This window comes from Eublepharis macularius, chromosome 6 (assembly GCF_028583425.1).
Source record: "Eublepharis macularius isolate TG4126 chromosome 6, MPM_Emac_v1.0, whole genome shotgun sequence".
NCBI lineage: Eukaryota > Metazoa > Chordata > Lepidosauria > Squamata > Eublepharidae > Eublepharis > Eublepharis macularius.
In genome coordinates this window covers 21433127-21450979 of record NC_072795.1, presented here as the reverse complement: position 1 = coordinate 21450979, position 17853 = coordinate 21433127, and the positions used below count along the sequence as shown (strand labels likewise).

At 44.1% G+C, this 17853-nt stretch overlaps 1 protein-coding gene across 4 annotated transcripts in view; it reads left to right on the top strand.

The window, feature by feature from the left end:
• Positions 1-17853, top strand: part of FNDC3B (fibronectin type III domain containing 3B) — a 360494-nt gene that overhangs the window by 337975 nt on the left and 4666 nt on the right. The window lies entirely within an intron of this gene.

Here is a 17853-nt window from a genome sequence, read left to right as displayed (position 1 = left end):
CATCTGACCAAGTGAACTCTGACTTGCAAAAGCATATGTTGGAATATATTTTGTTAATCTTTAAGGTCCCACTGCACTTCCTATTTTATTTTGTTGCTACAGATAAATATTGGTACTCATCTGGAATTATTTTCATAGAAAGGTGTTCTGTGCCCTTGATTGTCTTAGTTTTGGTGTCCGTTTCCATTCTGTTGCCCTATTTGTTTGTTTCATGTAGACCCCCCACCTCTCTCCCCGATGGGGAATTAAAGTAGCTTACATCCTCCTCCTCCTCCTCCCCTCCATTTTATCCTCTCAACAACAACCCCGTGTGGCACATTAGGCCAAGAGCATATGACTGGCCCAGAATCATCCAGCCAGCTTCCATGGCAGAGTGGAGCTTCAAACCTGAATCTCCCTAGATCCTAGTCTGACGCTCTTACAGTGAAATCCTAAGCAGAGTTACTCCAGTCTAAGCCCACTGAAATCAACAAGGCAGCATACACATTTTCTAAATAAGCTTCTAACTAAATAAGCATAGAAAAGAGCAAGAGACCAGTGGCATCTGTAAGATTAACAACATTTATTATAGGGTATCTGAGGAAGTAAGCTGTGTCTCATGAAGCTCATACCTGACAATAAATTTTGTTAGTCTGATACGTACTACTGGTCTCTTGCTCTTTTCTACTGCTACAGACAGACTAACACGGCTACCCATCTTGATCTTAAATAAGCACAGTTACTCCCTTTTAAGTCCATTGAACTCAATAGGCTCAGAAAGATATAATGGGATTTGGGGATGTGCTGTTAGGCCAGTAACCACAGAATGGGTCTAGTCGAGGAAGACAAAATGTGCTAGCACGATGCCAGATCATGTTTCCTCAGGTACCAAATTACAACGCCTTTTGCTGTTGGTAAATACAATATCTCCACACACAAGAGGCACAGCATCAAGAGAAGACATCTGGATGGCGCATGAGAAATGAGTATCAACTGAACATTTACTGCACTTCTTTAAAATGATATGTGGGAAACCTGTCAGCTCACCTTCTCAATAGGCAGTCATTTGGGGAGATCTGATTACAATCCAAGCCCGCTCTGTGTTAATCAGTGGCATGTGTTGCGGTTTACAAACCTGAGGTGCAATGTCTTTGCAGCTGGTGCCAGTTGATTTTTGACTGAATGGCTTTGCTTGCATCTTTGCACATTCCCTGTTGAGTTAAGACTTTTGTTGGCAGTGGGTAAAATGATTCAGGAGGCTAGTATATGAGTGAGTTTATGCAGACAGGCTTTTCTGCAAAATGAAGGCAATCAACCAAATACACGCTCCCAATAAATTGAAAGAAACTTCTAACTGCCACTCAGAGCAACTATCCTGCTTATCAGGAACTGCCAAAGCAGGCTATGAAAAAGCTGAAGGGATATGAGGCTGCTTTGTAATAAATAGGAAGTGCGCAGGCAACATGCTTCTCTTACCAAAGGTCATGACTAAAGGGTCCAGTTTAAGCAGCTTAGGGATTCCTAAGTCTTTGTTCTGTTTTCCCCCCACTGGTCTATTTGTAGATTGGGGCACATTGTGATGCATCAGTTCAAGAAAATGCATTATTGATTTAGCACACGGTGTAATGTGGATAATAGAGCCTATAAAAATGTAAATGAGAATTATCACAATATACATAAAAACAAAGAAGTAACACTGCTGAGTAGGGGTGTGCAAGCCAAAAATTTTCAGCTATAGCCGAAAGTAGAAAGCCGAAAGAAGATTCTCTATCGTTAAAGCCGAAAGCCGAAACAAGAATCTCTTTCGGCTTTCGACTTTCGGGATTCTTTCGGCATTATTTCGGCATTCTTTCGGCTTTTTTCTATGGGAAAATGCCTCCGTCTTCCAGGACGCCTGGAGGAGGCATTTTCCCACCGAATAAGCCCAAAATTGGTGGGGACCTTCCTCTAACCCTTCTCTAACAACCACCCAAGTTTCAGACAGATTGGACTTTGGGGGGCCATGTTATGGCCCCCCAAAGCAGGTCCCCCATCCTCCCATAAGAAAGCGAAGGAGCAGCATATTGTTAGCATGCTGCTGCTCATCTTTCTTCATTATTTCCTATGGGGAAAAAATGAAGAGGCAGGCTTCCTTTGCCAGGGGTGGCATTTTGCATGCAAAATGCCCCCTTACCCTCAGGGGCCCTTCTCCCACCCCTCCTCCCACCCCCCACCAAGGCTCAGCCTGATCCCACTTGGGGGGGGCCATTTCATGGCCTCCCCAAGTAGGTGCTCTAATCTCTACCACTGACAGCTGGGGGAGGCTTGTGTTGCCAGGGGTGGCATTTTGCATGCAAAATGCCCCCCAGCCCTCTGGGGCCCTTCTCCCACCCTTCCTCCCACCCCCCACCAAGGCTCAGACTGCTCCCACTTGGGGGGGCCATTTCATGGCCTCCCCAAGTAGGTCCTCTCAGCCCCTAAAGTCCACCCCTTACAGCCCCACACAAACCCAATTCCCCCCCAGCTGCCACACACAGACCCAAATCCCCACATTAGCCCCTCACAGACCCAAATCCACCCCCACCTGCCCCACACCCATAACTCCAGGAACAGGCTGGCAAAGGCCAGCCCTCTCCCTTTGTTCCCTATGCTGGGAACTTCTAAACTCTCTTTCCCTGGGCAATTCTGCACAGCCCAGGGGTGCCACAATGGTGGGCACACTTCTGAGTGCCAGCTGGTCCCTGTGAAAGAGCACCTGAACCACAGGCACCCTCCCTCAAATTCCCCCACCACCTACAGAGATGGCTGGCCAGCCAGCCCCATTGTTCCCTATGATGGGAACCAACTGCACAACAAAGAATAAAACAAGAACAACACAAAATAAAGTTTTAAAAAAATTATTTTCTCCCTTCCAAAGTACAAGTAGGCAAAGCATTATGACACATTCCACCAGCAGTCCCCCACACAGAAAAATTAAAACAAAACTCACTTAACATCAGAGAATCACAAAATACGATTCCTGTCAAAAACACTTTATTTCTTGAACAGCTTTAGGTTACACAGCAGGGGGGAACACCAAAGGGCATGGCAGCACTATCTTACACAAAAATAACACAACTCACTTAACATCAGAGAATCACAAAAGCACAATTCCTGTCAAAAACACTTTATTTCTTGAACAGCTTTAGGCTACACAGCAGGGGGGGAACACCAAAGGGCATGGAAGCAGTATCTTACACAAAAATAACACAACTCACTTCACATTAAAGAATCACCCCAAAAAATTGCTGTCAAAAGCACTTTATTTCTGTAACTGCTTTAGGTTACACAGTAGGAAGGCACCACAGAGAAGGAAAGCAGTGTACTACACAAAAATAACACAACTCACTTCACATCAGAGAATCACACAAACACAATTGCTGTCAAAAACGGTGAAGTGGGTTATATTATTTTTTGTAGTACATTGCTATCATGTCCTGTTGTGCCCTCCTACTGTGTAACCTAAAGCTGTTCAAGAAATAAAGTGTTTTTGCCAGGAATTGTGTTTTTGTGATTCTCTGATGTTAAGTGAGTTGTGTTATTTTTTTGTAAGATAGTGCTGCCATGCCCTTTGGTGTTCCCCCCTGCTGTGTAATCTAAAGCTGTTCAAGAAATAAAGTGGTTTTGACAGGAATTGTGCTTTGTGATTCTCTGATGTTAAGTGAGTTTTGTTTTAATTTTTCTGTGTGGGGGACTGCTGGTGTAATGTGTCATAATGCTTTGCCTACTTGTACTTTGGAAGGGAGAAAAAAAATTTAAAACTTTATTTTGTGTTGTTCTTGTTTTATTCTTTGTTGTGCAGTGGGGCTGTAAGGGGTGGACTTTAGGGGCTGAGAGGACCTACTTGGGGAGGCCATGAAATGGCCCCCCCAAGTGGGAGCAGTCTGAGCCTTGGTGGGGGGTGGGAGGAAGGGTGGGAGAAGGGCCCCAGAGGGCTGGGGGGCATTTTGCATGCAAAATGCCACCCCTGGCAACACAAGCCTCCCCCAGCTGTCAGTGGTAGAGATTAGAGCACCTACTTGGGGAGGCCATGAAATGGCCCCCCCAAGTGGGAGCAGGCTGAGCCTTGGTGGGGGGTGGGAGGAGGGGTGGGAGAAGGGCCCCTGAGGGCGAGGGGGCATTTTGCATGCAAAATGCCACCCCTGGCAAAGGAAGCCTGCCTCTTCATTTTTTCCCCATAGGAAATAATGAAGAAAGATGAGCAGCAGCATGCTAACAATATGCTGCTCCTTCGCTTTCTTATGGGAGGATGGGGGGACCTGCTTTGGGGGGCCATAACATGGCCCCCCAAAGTCCAATCTGTCTGAAACTTGGGTGGTTGTTAGAGAAGGGTTAGAGGAAGGTCCCCACCAATTTTGGGCTTATTCGGTGGGAAAATGCCTCCCCCAGACGTCCGGGAAGACGGAGGCATTTTCCCATTGAAAAGCCGAAAGAAAGCCGAAAGAATCCCGAAACGTTTCGGCTTTTTTCTTTCGGCTACCCGAAACGTTTCAGCATTCCCCGAAACGTTTCGGCATTCCCCGAACGAAGCCGAAACACTTTTGTTTCGGCATTCTTTCGGCATTCTGAATGCCGAAACGCACATCCCTACTGCTGAGTGTTACAGCATCTTCACAGCACTTTTCCTGCTTCCCATTCTGCAGTCAATGGAGTGACTGCAGAATGGAAGTGATACACACGCTCCATCTTGCTTCTGAGAGTAAATGAGCTGCAGCATTCTGCACCAGCTGGAGTCTCCAACTCAATTTTGAGGGGTGATTTACAGAAAATGCATTATAGTAGTCTCGATATTACTGTGCCATGAATCCAGGTAGTCAGATCAACCATATCAAGGTAGGGGGCCATCTTCCAGGCTAGTCTGAGTTGGGAGAAGGCCTTTTTTGCAAATGCATTTATTTGGTTCTCTAGTAGCAGTGCTGGGTCCAGTATAACCCCTAGACTCTTAAATGAATCATCCAGGGTTAACTGAACACCATCAAAGGTTGGAAACACAATGTCCTCCAAGACCTCTGCTTTTCCAATAAGCGTCACTTCTGTCTTGTCTGGGTTCAACTTCAATTTATTTGCATTCAGCCATTTGACAACAGCTGTTAAGCAGCGACACAGTACCTCTACTGAATCACTGAGGGATTTGGATAATGAGATACAGAGCTGGGTATCATCTGCATATTGATGGCATCCAATTCTATAACTGCAAATGAGTTCTCCTAAAAGCTTTACATAGAGGTTGAATAACATGGGAATAAGAGTGTGTTTTGTGGAACCCTACACAATAATTCCCACACTGACGATAACTGAGTCGTCACCAATAGCAGCCCTTTAAGTTCATCCCATGAGGAATGATTTAAACCAGTCCAAGGCACAACCCCTGATACATAATTCTGCCTCCAAACGCTTCAAGAGGATGGTGTGGTCTACTGTGTCAAAGGCTGCAGATAGATCCAGGAGAAGCAATAGCATGTCGTTTGTTTACATTCAGGCAGAGGCCATCAGCTAGAGCCACCAGAGCTGTCTCCATCTCATAGCCTGGCCTAAAACCCGACTGAAAAGAGTCCAGAGGACAAGAGTTGTCCAAAAAGACCTGGAGCTGGTCAGATAGTGCTTTGTCAGCCACTTTGCCCAGAAAGGGCAGATTGGAGACTGGGCAATAATTGGCTACATCTTGTTTGTCTAAGGATGGTTTTTGAAGTAGAGGCTGAGGGAAGGTGCCTTGGGTTAGTGACTGATTTATGATAGATAGCAAGGGCTCCTTTATGTGGTCTTTATAAGATTTTAGCAGCCAGGATGGGCAAGGATTCAGTGGACAAGTAGTACAGATGCTAGAATTCTGTCACAGTCCATCACTGTGACTGGGTCAAAATGATTCAGAAATAGATGGGACAATGTGTTAAGCATTACTTCTGGCTCACCTGTTTTACAGGTGGCATCCAGATCCAAGTCTATTCAAGCTATTTTATCGGCAAAAAACTTCGCAGAGTTGTCACAGCTAATTGGTCTCTTCTTAAAACAGTGAAAGTTCAGAGTTAGGGGTCGAAAGATGTTGAGAGACCTTAAAACAATTAAGATGGATGTGAACTAGCTGGTGCAATGTTTGCAGAAAAGTAATGTTTCTTTACTGCTATCACTGCTGCTTCATAAATCTTCCACTGGACTCTGTAGCATGCTCTATCAGATTCTGTATGAGTTTTTCTCCAGCATCTTTCCAGATGTCTTCCAGCTCTGCTGTGAACCATGGGGCTGCCTTCCACTGCAAGTGAGGGAGTAGTTGGCAAGGAGCAATCTTGTCAATAGCTTCAAGGAGCTTCAGATTCCATACTTCCACCCCATCTTCAATAGAGTATGTGTTTGGAATTCTAAAACCCCCCCAGCACAGCCTGGAAACCAGAAGGATCCATAAGCTTTCATGAGTGGACAATTTTAACGAGGCCTTCCATTTTGTGGGATATCAGGGCCATATTTACCCTTCACCAGGTAATGGTCAGCCCGTGGTTCAGGCCAAATCTCCAATTCCGAAAGAAGACCTTCCCTGAAAGGCTCATAGCAAAAGTGTATTTTCATAAATCTGAGGAATAGAAATTTTACTAAGAGAAAACAAAGATTAAAACTGGTATTCTTAATGGATGCTTAACCATCTAACAGATTGCTGCTATTGTGGGGCAGGTTTGATAAAAATGGTTCCTCAATCTAGTGTTTGGGACTGATTTTTATCAAAACGGCCCTGCATGCAACTTGTTGCTTCCGCGTTGCACCAGGACATGGCGAGGAAGTGCTCTGGAGTGTGCTGTGGGATTCTAATCCTGTTCCCGCACCTTTTCCCCTTGGCAGGGGGTAGGAGATCCCCCCTCCAGGGGACTGGTAACCCAAAGAACCACAAACTATAAAAACCCAAAGCAAAAGTTTTCTCTTCTACCTCTCCTAGCTTCTTCTCATGTTTAGAGTATTTCTATTGTCACCTTAAATCTTTTCAAAACGAGAAGCAGCTACGGATAAACGTATCTCCTTGAGTGGGATAATTACATTTCTTTTTTGTTACATAAATGTCCTGTTTCCAAAGACGATTGTTATGAGTGTGATTTCTGCCTTTGTATTGAGCGCGGACTCCTTGCGTACACTTGTGCTTGTACTGCTGGTCTGTATTGATCACCCTGCTTTGATCAGTTACCATGTGCTTATTTCTTTTTAAATCAAATATCTCTCTGAGCTTGATGAGTTATTCTTCCTGGCTATGCTTCTTCAAACCACTGTCTTTAGATAGCATAGCTGTTGGGTAGTGTTTGTTTGCATTCGGGCAATAGATCTTTGCAGTGATCACCGAGATCAGAACTTTAAGATGGAATAAAGCACATCATACCACACCAGCACAGGTTTGTTTAGGATGCAGAACTGGGAATCCTGTGAAAGGGTGTGTATGTTTAAAGTGGGAGGGGGTGTGGGAGAGAGGAACTTTTTGGGGTATGGGAGTTGGACTCAAGGGCCTGTATTTCATGTTTCTGCACCCTGAAGGTAAAATTATTATACAAAATAAGCTGAAATAGAGACCTGGCTGTGTTGATTAATGCCATGGTTTAATCTAGATGTGATTGACTGGGATTTCCTTGCCAGTTGCCCTTCCCATTGCAGGCCTCTGACCCTCACCCACCCACTGCTGCCCCCCAATGGTCCCCACACTGCTCCTGGGACACAGGGATTCCCAGGAGCAGTGTGGGGACCATTTGAGGCGGCAGTGGGTGGTTAAAGAATTGAGCTGCATGAACAGAAACCTCTTTTGTCCAGGGAAGTTACTGGAGGATCCAAGTCCTAATTTTAATGCACATTATGCGAGGCTGCCATTGAAAAGTCCTTTGAAACTTTCATTATTTGAAAATGCAGTAGCTGGAATGTTGAAGTTTGCTGCAGGGCACCCATAGCTGTGTTATTGTTCCATCTTGGGTACTTACCGTACTGTTTTTGGGCCCTGTTCACAATGCTGGTTTTGACCTTTAAAGCCAAAAGCACTCTGGGACCAGGACATCTTGTGCAATACCTCCTAACACACACCTACCTAATTATTCAGTTCAGCAATGGGGGATCTGCTCTGTGTTCCTCACAGGCTAAACTAGGGTTGCCAGCCTCCAGGTAGTGGCTGGAGATCCTCCGGAATTACAACTGGTCTCCAGGCCACAGAGATCAGTTCACCTGGAGAAAATGGCTACTTTGGGGGGGGGGGAACTCTATGGAATTATGCCGTGCAAAGGTCCTTTCCCTCCCCAAACCCCACTTTCTCTAGGTTTCTCCAGGTTTCTCCTCCCCAGATCTCCAGGAATTTCCCAACATGGAGCTGGCAACCCTAGGCTAAACTGAAGCAGGTTGTAGCACCAGATAGGTGTGACTTGGTTGTATAAAGCTCTCCAAAGGAGGACCATTTTGTCCCTCTCCCTCTGCTTTTGTATTTCTGTTTTTCTGGGAAGCTTTGGGGGCACAAGCAAGCAGATTGCGTTAAAAGGCTGGTCCTGTTTGTTTGACATTCCTCTTCTTTCCTTCTTTTTTGTCCTTAAACAGCAGAAATAGCACCTTAAACAGCAGAAATAATTTATTTTAAAGGGGGAAAGTCAAGAGAAGTCAGGGGTTGAAAATTTCTGAGGTAATTAACACAGAAATCTCTAAAGTTAGTACATGCACTACTTTAGTTCTTATGCTCTTCACAGATACCTAAATTCTTATGTTTAGAGGCTTTTGTTCCCGTGTTTTCTCCAAACACTTGGGTATACTTTCTTTTAGTATTCTCTGTCTCTTTTGGATTTAAGAATGCTGGTACTCATTTTCTATTACCCCAAATCCCTTCTCTTCTAACACTAGTCTTTCCTTCAGTTTTTTAAACTGAATCTGAAGGTATCTACAGGCAGTTTCCAACCACGCCTAATTCTCCATTCTCCAGAGCTACCTGCCTGTTTAACAGGGTAGGGAAGGTTTCCTCTCCTTAGAAGATCTATCTCTTTGCTTTGGCCTGAATGGGAGTCTCCACCTACTTCTCAAACTTCCTTGCCAACTCCCCCCCCCCCTTCTCCTGCCAGTGTTGAAACTGCTCTCCATTAGGATTCCGTCTCCCAACTCTTCGCATTTGATCTCTCTCAGCTGGTGCTGAAAACAAACACTCCTCTTTCCAGCTCATGCTACCCAATCAGATTCCTTGGAGTAGCCTGTCACTCAAAGCTCTCTGTGTCTGTGAGGGATTAACCCTTAACAGTCCTTCATAGGGTTGCCAGGTCCCCTTACCCTCCCAGCAGGAGGAGGGAACCTAGCACTCACCTTTTGCGATATCTTTGTGTGCATGCACTCACGAGGTGGCACAATGATGTCACTTCCAGTAAGTGGTGTCATCGTACAAGAGCTGGGAGCGCTCCCATGCTTTGCAGCAGGCTCATTTGGGCCCTGAACAGGACCCAGCACCATGGCATCACTCCTAGGAGTGATATTTTCATGCAGCCTCAGGAGTGTGCCCTGGTGGCCTAGTCTCTCGCCCTCCCCCTCCCCCTCCCTGCCAGCCAGGAGAGTGGGAGGCAGAGGCTGGGAACGGGGGAACTGGGATCCCTAGTCCTCCAACTGTTTGTACAGCACTTCCAGGCTTTTAAAAAGTGCAGTCCGTCACAGTTTGTTTACTTCTTTCGTAGCCTGTTTTTCACACTGAGACAAAATACAGAAAACAGTTCAATCAGACAGTGCACGACATCTAGTAACAATGTAGTAGGGCTAGGATTACAGAAATGAAAGGAAATGCAAATAGAAAACTGTCTAAGGCATGACATGCCACAAAGAATGCTGAGAGTCGATTACAAAAGAACTCGATAGTACAGTAAAAGCAAGACAATACGTACAATAAAAGCCATTCACCAGATTTTAGATTTGTGCCTACATTTTCGTATTCCCTCCTGTGATACGAAACTCAAATTTTCAATAGACAACCAATCATTTAATTTTATTGCTGTTAGTTTTATGCAAAGATCTCTTCACTTATTTGGAAGGTTGCAATCTCATTCATTATGTGTGAGATCTTCTTGCATGAAATTCCAAATGTTCCCTCTATTATACTTCTTGCCTGTTGGCATTCTGTCAGCCACCTCAAATCTCTGCAATAAATTAACATATAAATATTTAAATAAATAGTATTTGGCTTCAATCCTAACTATTTTCTGCGGAGAGGTGCAATTTTCAGTGATTTCTCACTTTTTCCTTTGCCCCTCACTGTTCCCAGTGGGACGTAATGGGGGAGGGGAAAGTTCATTTCTATAAATGATTGACAGGATCTAGATCAATGATGAGTAGTGAATTTAATGTTGACCTTGGACCAGGGAGGGTTGTGTTCAAAGCCCTATTAGCCATGAAACCTACTGCCTGATTATAAGAAGGTCACTATCTTTAAGCCTCAGATTTCCCTCTGTAAAATGAGAACAATAGTGGCAAACACAACAGAGATTTCAATTTGAAAACTGAACCTTGCCTGAATTACAAATGGTAGCAGTGCCAAAGTACCACCCTGAATGCCAAGAGAGGCTAGCTACTGTGCTTTCAGATTATTTTCAAGCTTTGCTTCATTTACATAAAATCATCAGAAACTAATACACGGGAAATGAATTCTTATTTGCTTCTAATTCTTATCAGTTCAATGAATTGTCTATGGCTTGTTTTATATGTCAACATAATTGCACCACAGCCACTTAATGAAAGCTAGAACCTTGTTTTTCTTCCTTCTTTTCAACTTTGTGTAACGAGGCAGAAAAGTTGATGACAGGATAAGACCTTAGAAGCCTCGCTTCTGGACGTTGCTCTCCTGTTCAATGGGGGATTCCATTTAGTGATGCTCCAGCAGAGTATTTTTCCTGTTTAATCGATCCCTGTATTCGAAGGGCATTTATGTTGGCCCGTTTTAATGTGCTCCCTTCTGCTGTCCTATTTGGGAGATTCAAAAAAATCCCATTTGGAGAAAGGTTATGCCCCTGTGGGATGTTGGAAATCAAGGATACAGCCCATGTACTTTTATCGTGCAGATTTTATGATGATTTACGTGCATTTTATTTGGATTACCTACTGCAATCGCTGGAGGGCAGAGTAAGATAGTGAGTTTTTTAGCCTCAACCAAGGTTGAAGTCACTGAAATGGTGGCAGACTTCCTTTACCGTGTATACAAGAGGAGAAGTGTGTTTAGAATGTTTAACAATTGACAGGCTCCGCCTGTTTTCGACACTGTTACGGTTATGCCAATAAAGGTTCTGTCTTGTGTGACAGGATAGCAAGGTAACTCCCCTCTGATAGAAGGTCTCAGTTCATTTGCAGAAATGGCAATGGGGTCGAAATTTCGTTATTAAAATATTTGGAATTTAGGAGACTGGAATAAAATTCTTGATGTAGCCTCTTGAATCTTTCACCTTGGGGAGTTGCTTGTTCTTAAAAACCTTCTGTATTTGCAGATAGTAGAGGGAAAGCTTGAAAACTGTGCAAATCCATGCTTCCTTAATTAGAGGTAAATTCAGCTGAAAATCTACTACGTCCATTTTAAGGTGCACCAAATTGGGCTGTTCATCTCTAAGTTCAAAAATTTAAATCACAGAGCCAAACAAAGGTCTGTGTGGCAATGTCCATGGTGATGAGAATAAGCTACAATGTCTTTAAGATTCCCTCCCCCCCCCTCTTATCATAATTTCTTGCAGTTTTCCTTAAGCACCAAATGCTTCTGTAACTCCCAGCAGGCCAGTGAAATTAAAGTTCCAGCTGCTCCATAGTTCTCTTTGCTACTGCTATTAAAATGTGTTTTGGTTCTCCTGTGTTAGGAGGTTAACAGAGACTCATGTTATAGTGGGTAGAGGGTTTGCTTTAGGTCTGGCTCTCCCATGGAGTAGAATGAGGTGGGAATGGAGTGGTAGACTGCTTCTTGAGATTGCATGAGGAAGATCATGGAGGAGCAGCACCCTTTTCCTTTAGCCCAAATTGTTTTTAATGCATTTAAACCTGAAACTCATCATATGTAGTCTGAATTAGTTCAGCTGTCCATTTTATGTCCATCAGTATGCAGATGAGAAGACCTATATCCATCTATATCTCTATATCTCGTTATCCAAATCCTCTGGTGATTCAGTAAAGGTACTGGGACACAGATTGACAGCTGTTGTCTGATGGCTGAATGCAAACAAACTGAAACTGAATCCAGTCAAGATGGAGGTGATGCTGGTTGGAAAAGCAGAAACGTTGAAGGACGTTGTGCTTCCAACCTTTGATGGTGTTCAGTTGACCCTGGCTGCCTCAGTTAAGAGCCTAGGGGTTATACTGGATCCAGCTCTGCTGCTAGAGGAGCCAATAAATGCAGCTGCAGAAAAGGCACAACTCAGACTAGCCTGGAAAATGGACTCTTGACCCAGATGATCTGGCCACCTGGATTCATGGCACAGTAACATTGAGACTGGACTACGGTAATCCACTGTACATAGGTCTCCCCTCAAAGCTGTCTCGGAGACTCCAGCTGGTGCAGAACGCTGCAGCTCATTTAGTTTTAGGAGCTAAGCAGAGCATGCATATCTCTCCCATTCTGCAGTCACTCCATTGGCTGCCCATCAGTTACCAGGCTCAATTCAAGGTCTTGACTATCACATTCAAAGCCCTTTATGGCCTTGGCCCCTCATATCTGTGTGACCACATGTTCCACCATCACAGCTTTGCTCATCTGGACAGGGCCTTCCACAGATACCACCCAGTAGTTAGGCAAAATCAACAGCTTCCCACACTTTCTCTGTGGTAGCCCCCACCTTATGGAACAGCCTGCCTGAGGAGTTCAGGAAAGCTCCCATTCTCTTAGCTTTCAACAATTTATGCAAAACTGGATTATTCAGGAGGGCTTTCTACCCAGATTATAAGGCTGTGTTGTAAGAAGTAGCCCAGAGAGATGCATTGGTAGAGGTAGGAACTGTACGCTATTCTATTGAGTACTGGCAGACCTGCACCTACTAGGGAGTTTCCACGTTGCTAAATGTGCCATGTGATTTAGTTATGCTTGGTTTCGTAAAGATTTCATCTCTATGCTTGACTTCATGCTTATTTTCCAAAAAAATTTTCTACTTCCATATTCCGAATTGTATCTCTTTCGATGAATGTTTTAACTGTTCGTTATTGTACCATGATCAGTGAATGCCCTAGCTGTTGATTATATTGTATTTTCACTTGTACCGTGTAATCCACCTTGGAGAAAGGTATAACAACAACAAAAATCCTACTTGATAAAAGGCTAACCATGTTCCAGACAACTCACTTCCTACCCTGGTGTGCCTCCAGAGGGCGCTGCTGTGGAGGGAAGCCCAGAAGAGGCAGCTCGTCCCTCCAAGATTGCACCATGGTGAGAAGCCCAGACAGGGATCAGGAGTGGAACAGGTTGCAATGCCCGACCACCATCTTAACCCAGCTAGGATCAGCATTTAGTAAGAGAAGAAAATTCACTGACTCCAAAGCACTTCAGCGGTTGTCTCAATTTGCTTTGAGAGGTTTTTAGTAAAGGGGTTCTGAGTCAAGCAAATACAGTGTAGGTGAGAAGAAAATGCACATAATTGCCTTACATGAAGCATTGCTAGCAAAATGTTGTTGTTCTAATAAGAGTTATTTGTGATATATTTTCAGGTCCACTTTGAACCTTCTGGTTTATCCTCCCCCTCGTCATTCAGACATTGTACCCTTTTCTGTCTGGGTCCCCCAGGGATCCCTTTTCTTTCATTAACTTTTTTTTTTTAAAAAATGCCTATTTGAAAGCTGGTGAACAATATTGACTTTGAATGGCCTCTGCGTGGGCATTTGCAGGGGAGGATTTAAAACAGACTGTCCCTGTTTGCCTTTCCAACTCATTGGAAGCCATTTCCAGAATTTTTCACAGCAGTTATCCTGACCTGACACAGTGCAAAGGAACCCATGAGGGAGAAATAGTTTAAGGCAGGCACCATGCCATTTGTGGAAGTAAAAAAGAAAGTTTGGGCTTCACGAAAACAGGTATTTGTCCAACCATAATTTCCTGTTTGGGAGATTTGGGGGTTGGACTGGATGACCCTAGAGGTCCCTTCCAACCCTATGATTTTATGAGGAGGGAAGGTGTTCCTCTGGCAAATTTGTGTAGAAAGAGAGATACTTTTGGCCCTTGTATACATACACTGGATTTGTGTTCTTGACGTCATCATTGTTATGATTAGCATGCTTTTAGCTGATGGTGGGGGCTTGTGTAGAGCAAGAAAAAGGCATGCTTTCCGATGTAATCAAGCAAAGGGAATGAAGAAGGCACTGTTGATGGTGTACATTCAGAGCCTAGTAACCATCCTCAGCTGTTCATTTTTCCCATTAGTTGACATGGAAGTGGCAGAGAGCGATCGTACGGTGGCTGGTCAGGGATGCTGTGTTTGCAGTCTCTGCTGTCACAACTCGAGCAGGGCAGGTGCGTAGGAGTCATGAGGAACTGTATGATGCAAGACGCCCCAAGGCCAGCAATATGATTCTGGCGATGTGGTGGTGGTGGTGGTGGTGTCCTTGTAGCTGCCCGTGTAGCTAGCTGCTGCCCTTGCTGTTTCCACTGTGATAAACTAAGAGCTTTTGGCCTGTGAAGGGTGGGTGAGCAACCACAGCAGAGAGCAAGCAGGCTGCACTGGCCCTACATGGGGTGGACAAGCAGCCACAGTTGTGAGCACACTGGCTTTTGCTCCTTTTCTCCCTTCATTAGGGGCAGGCAGGACAGGGGCTGGGCTGGGCTGGGCTGGGGCCCTTTCCGGGACTGTTTTTATTTCTTAGCTCGCCCCTGAAGTTCATACCTAAGAAACAAGGGTTTTTAAAAACCTGAAAGTGCCATCCTGTAAATGGGTACGATGGGTCAATGTTCATGCATGTTTTCTGCGGTGGACTCTCGCTATGTGCAACGGACTGCTTGAAGAGGCCAGGAAGGCTCCTGCGCTCTTGTCATTTCACAGAATGCACAAAATCGACAAGTTCATGAGGGCATTTTTACAAAGTATTGTAGCATCCTTTGTAAACAGGAGTATAATGGGGTGGTTCAGGAGATCATTTCTATGAGGGATGGTATTGCAGCTCTCACAGTGTTTATTGTATGTGTCGCCTCCCTTTCTTCTACAATGTCCTTTGCTTTTGCAACCCCTTTCTTCATTATGGTATGATACGGCCATAGCCAGTTCTGTTGCCTTAGACAATGCCTTGTTTGCATTGTTCTCCAGTTCTGCAATTCTAGTCTCACTGTGTTGTTTATTCAAGGTCTTTGCTGTCTGTTTGAATTGCTTTTCATATCGTGAGACCTTGCTGTCTCCGTGAAAAACAACAGCAGCAGCAGCTATCCAGACAAGGCAACTTTATTTTATAGGAATATTTATGATATACCATATGGTCCTAGATCCCAGAAATACATTTGGTGAGATCCTTATGCCTGATGGACATTGGCCATAAACGGTGTAGGTTTAATTCCTCTTGGCTGTGTGCCACTTTTTTCTGCAGCTGGGCGAGATACTTAGGATGCCTATCTTCAAATCTGGGTGAACAGTGTAAAGCAACTATCAAAAATCATTGCAAGTGGGTAAAAGGGAGTCCCTAAAATCCCTCCCTCCCAGGATTTGTAGATTGCCCCCTGGGGGGCCCTATTAAGAATCACCATCTTAACTCAAAGGCTTAAGCAATCTGCGACACTTTGTAAACCTTTGCTGTAAAATAAAATACTGGCTAGTTGCTACCTGAATTGCTAAAAAGGATTCATTCTTTGGAAGACTTGCTGCTAACTCCCTTTTACTACTTTTTTATATACCTAAATCTGAACACCACTTGCCAGACATTAATGCAATTTATATTTTCTCCCACATTCAGTGACTCATTCACTGAGTCATAAGTACTCTGTTTTATTAGCACGAATTGGTAAAATCTCAGCTACATTGTTAATAGTAATAATAATAATGGATAAATATACCCACGAGAAATACTTACTGCGTCGTTTTCCTGGCTGACTTGTATATGAAGGAAGCTGGCTCTATCTGCCTGGTATTCTTTGGAGACTATAGGAGAATATTTACCCATTAAAGTATTAGTTTAAAAAATGAATAATTCCTCATTTTCAATTTTCTTTGCATATTATATGCATGATAGTGCATACTTATTCCTTGTTGGTAATTACAGAAATTAAGCATACATTAAACATGGAAATTACTAATTTATTCGTTGCGGTTGTAAGGAGCTTAGTTTTGTTTCTAGTGATAAACTCTCCTGCCATGACACATTGAAGAAAAATCATTTGATCTTTCTCACACGAGATCTCCATTTGTAACAATGCACTTGTATTGTTACTGGAATCTGCTGTTTCCTTCATTGAATGTTAATCAGCAAAGATATTTTGTTCCCCTCTCTGCCAGGGTTTGATTACCCTTATTGAAGGACAATCATCCTTCCATCTGTCAGAAAGCAACTGAGTCAGTTGTAGAAGCGTCCATTGACTGTACAGACACAACTGTCGTATCACTGTGATAAATATCCTGTCATCTTTGATCTAAGAGGTCATAGACTGCCACTAATCCTGCAAATAAATTGTCAGCCTGAAAGCTGATATGGTGGGGAGGGTAAATGAAATTACTGCAAAGTAAATGCTGCATTACCACCGGGGCTTTTTTTCTGGGGAAAGAGTTGGTGGAACTCAGTGGGTTGCCCTCGGAGAAAATGGTCACATGGCTGGTGGCCCCGCCCCCTGCTCTCCAGACAGAGGGGAGTTTAGATTGCCCTCCGCGCCGCATGGTGCGGAGGGCAATCTAAACTCCCCTCTGTCTGGAGATCAGGGGGCGGAGCCACCAGCCATGTGACCATTTTCAAGAGGTTCCGGAACTCCGTTCCACCGCGTTCCAGCTGAAAAAAAGCCCTGATTACCACAGTGGATTAGTTGTTACAAGCCTTTTGGCCAATGGATTTTATGGGGGTTTTATTGATTCCCTTATTTTACATTGCACAAATCTGAGAACAAAATTTGAACAAAAACAAATATTTAATTCTGTATATCTTTTCCAGATACTCCAGATCCTCTTAATATTGGGACCACATTTGATGGTCTGTGAGTGACCTAGGAGTACTTACGAAAGTGCCAACCTCATGTTTCTTTCCACCTCCTTTCTCCATGGTGTTATGTACTTCCTTTCCCCAAAGGAACTACATGGCACCCTGTCGCGCATTTGCCATTGTCCCCCAACCCTCATCCTTATCCTCTGAAGCTGTCAAGCAAAACCTTTTCTCTATATTCCGGCAAACTGAGAAATATGATGTATGTGTCAGGCTATGTCATCACAGACCTGGTAGTCTGCCTCACTCCCTTCTGCAAGAAGACAAGGTCTTTTGATTTCAAAAGGTTTATTGTGAAAGACAGCATTCAAGTCCAGATGTACATAATCCAGGATTAGAGATCCTGGCTGACCAAAGTGTTGATAGGAATGAATCATAAAATGAAAGTGGTTACATTTCACACTCCCCGAGCCCAGCCTCCCCCCTGAGTTCGCACAGCAAAGCTTCTCAGAAGAACGTGGAGCTGGCCAAGGTCGAGCAGGCAGATAAGACAGCTTCCTTTCCCATGGACTCGGCTCCTTGCAGGTGTTGGGGCCTAGAGGGAAAGAAGACTAAATACTACAGGATTAAATATGGCTGTACACAGGTTAAACAGGCTCTGACAGTATGAATGAAGACAGGCATATGTTCTAAGTGTGTTGGAAGTGGTTTCAGCACAGTGCCCTGAAAAATAAAATGCCTTGGAATGAAGTAGATAATGTATCCCACTTCCAACACAATCTAGAATGTATACTTGCGATCGCTACATGCACTTTCCTGCCTGTCAGCGGC